Source organism: Arachis ipaensis, chromosome B10, assembly GCF_000816755.2.
Source record: "Arachis ipaensis cultivar K30076 chromosome B10, Araip1.1, whole genome shotgun sequence".
In the NCBI taxonomy this organism is placed as follows: domain Eukaryota; kingdom Viridiplantae; phylum Streptophyta; class Magnoliopsida; order Fabales; family Fabaceae; genus Arachis; species Arachis ipaensis.
Window position 1 is genome coordinate 128,436,453 of NC_029794.2, and position 3,535 is coordinate 128,439,987.

Sequence of the window (3,535 nt, forward strand, 5' to 3'; positions counted from 1 at the left end):
TGAAATAGGTGCAGATGGAACTGCCGAAAGGAAGCGCAGATGGAACTGCCGCTTGTCTGAAGGAAGCGCAGACGGAACTGCCGCTTGTCTGAAGGAAGCGCAGCCGCAGACGGAACTGCCGCTTGTTTGAAGGAAGCGCAGACGGAACTGCTGCTTGTCTGAAGGAAGTACAGACGGAACTACCGCTTGTCTGAAAGAAGTGCAAACGGAACTGCCGCTATCTGAAGGAAGTGCAAACGGAACTGTCAGAAAGAAACGCAGACGAAACTGCCACAAGAAAACACAGACGAAACGCAGACGGAACTGGCACGAGAAAACGCAGACGGAACTACCACGAGAGAACATAGACGAAACTGCCACGAGAGAACGTAGACGGAACTGGCGAAAGAGAGCAAATATTACATGATTTCTTCATTATTATCGGTAAGCAGGTGTTTGATCATTCGACTCAAAAAAAATACAAGACAGAGAAAATAGACTAGTCGGTGAGGTGAAAAAGCATTAAAGAAGTGACAAAAGAAAAAGAAGAATGACATAGAAAAAAATGCAAAAACTACGGTAAAAAGTGACTAAATTGAAGAAAAGATTTGTGTATTATTGAGTGTATTCAAGTTGTTTTTTCAAATTGTCTTGAATGATATAATATAAAAGAGTATTTATAGGTACTAAAAGAATTGTAATAATAAAGACGTAATTTCATATAATAAATATTCAGATATACTAAATAATACTAATTGATCCTAATTATATTCTAACAGAGCTTATATCGTAAGCTCAAATTCAACTCAAAGAAAGTTCACGAACTTGCTCAAATAATAGGAATATAATTTATAATTCTATTTCAATAAATTATAACTTATATATTTTAAAAATATTAAAAAATATAAATTATATATATTATTTATTTATCAATTATAAATTTTTTATTTATGTTATACATTAAAATTATATATAAAAAATAAATATAACATTTTAAATAATTAAAAATATTAATATATATTAAATTATTAATACGCATATCTTATATGTATTTAATCTATATTTTTAATATTATGAATATAATCGAGTCTGCTCACGAACTAATGAATTGAGCTTATCTAAGCTCAAGATCAACTCATTTAATTTATAAACTCAATTCCAAGTTCATGCTCGGTTTACCAACTCACGAGTTCAACTTGTCGAACTATTAACGAGTCGAGCTCGTAGTGACTTGACTCACTTCAAAGCCTACGTACAAATGAATTACCACCTCATTTTGCACGTGTCACGCACTCACACAGGAAATAAATTATTTAAGCCTGGCACATGCAAATTAGGCCAGGGCAGAAAGGGAGCCCACGAAGTATCTAGTTCTAGAATCATGCAGAATGGGTCTGGTCCCTCTTGTCAGTTTTCACTTACCTTATCTGATACCCTAAAGCCCAAAACAACTACAACCACAAAATTGTTGGTCCACCCTTATTTTCGTCCAAGGGGCTCATTTGTGTAAGGGTTATTGTCATTTCCATTGGCTTCAGGTCTTGACATTATTTGCAGTCGAGTATCTTTTGATCGACAACTCTTGAAAACCAATATTACACGGTTAATATTGTAGTCAACTCAACACTAATATAAGGTAAAAAAAATTCGAAACTCTTCAAAATAAGAACATTTGCAGTTTAATTAAAAAAAGTTCGAAATCTAAATTCAACAAAAGCTCTTTTTAGTGAATTTTATATTAGGTTTGTTTGTTAATCTGTTATAATATTGGTTGAAATTGACTGCTATAATATTAGTTTTTCAACATTACTCTTTGCATATCTTTTTGTTAGTGTCGTTTTGTGGTTGAAAATTTTATATAAATATAAAAATATTTTTAATGGCATGCCGCAAAATGGGATTTGGAAGTAAAATCTCAAATTATGTGTTTTGGCTTCTCGCACTCTACAAGAAGCAGTTTTTAATTATTTGTTGGGTTAGCACTTAACTTTCTTTTCATCGCTAATATAGCTTCAAGTCACTCAACCATGTCAATTGCAAAAAGACAAAAAGAGAGTAGTTAAATAAATATAAGAATTGAAGAAATAAATCAATAAAGTCGGGAAGAGAAAAAGTGCTACAAAATTAAATCAAGCGGTGTGGAAGTAACAAAAGTTTAGAAAAATCAAAAGCAAAATTTAATTTGAATTCAAAGTGGTTATAAGTTTATGGTTTATCACTAAAATTTTACAAATTTTTTGTGCTATCAATTTGTATGGACTAGAATTTTCATGAAACATGGTTAAAGAATTGAAGAAGCAAAGTTTGAGTTGAATACAATAATTATCAATTGGCTAGATATTGCTAGAAGCTAACATATTGGAAGCTTGAAGATTTTTGAAGAACATTCAAGAGAATAGTACAATTACAACATTCTACAACATTAAAGAAATTTAAATTCAAATTGAATTGAAATTAGAAGATTATGAAAACTACATGAATACAAGATAAAAGATGATTTATAGAGTCAACTCATGAAATGGTGGTCATTACAAAATTGATTTGTAATTTATAAATTATTATTTTAGTAAGAAGTATTATCTATATAAAGACACATATATCTTGTGTATTGTATGTTCCATGAAATAAAAAAAGATATGATTATGTAAAATTTTTCTTTATTCTATTATTTCATATGAATATTGGTGAATTTGAGAAATTGAAAATACGACAGTATTATTTAAAAGAGTCAGTGATATTAAAATCAATTAAAATATGGGTATTATACTTACAAAAAGTCATTACCAACAGTTTGTTTTAAAGCATTTTCATCAGCAAGTATCATTTTTAGACTCTATGGGTTATCATTTCATAGATTTAATAGTATTTCAATTGTTTGACGTTTTACCGCATTCACGCCCTTAAACTTGATTTTGTGATATGCAACATGCAAGTAACAATAAAGGTTGAACTTTTTGTCATCTTCTATGATTATAAAAAACGATTCGGTATCTAAAGTTCTCTTAATTTTAAAGTATGAGAAGTGTTAAAAGTTAGTAGATTTTGTGATTTGTAATTATTAATTAGTTATCATTAGTATTTTTAGTGATATGAGATTATATTTAATGGCATAGAATTATTTACTTTTTTTTACTAATTAAGTATTGATCAAATTTTAATAAAAATATTATCCAAAACTTTCTCTTAAATTATTTCTCTTTAAGATCATAATATAATTCTTTAAAAAAGTTGAAGATCATACTATTAAGATTAATTTAGAAGAATAAAAAAGTTTTGATAGGCTTATTATTTTTCATAGACTTTTTTTTAAGGATTGAATCTGACCTGTTTAAAACTTAACAAGTCCACAATCCTATTTAAAAAGTATGTTTCGTGAATTCAAACTCAAAATAATAAACTTAAAAAAAATCTAATTGACATAAAATGTGCACGTATTATAAAATTTATAATTCATAATTTGTGAAGAATAATTTATTTATATATCATAACCATATTTATAATTCATAAATTTTTTTTGAACAAAAAAAATTACAATCTTAACTAGTCTTAACTATTA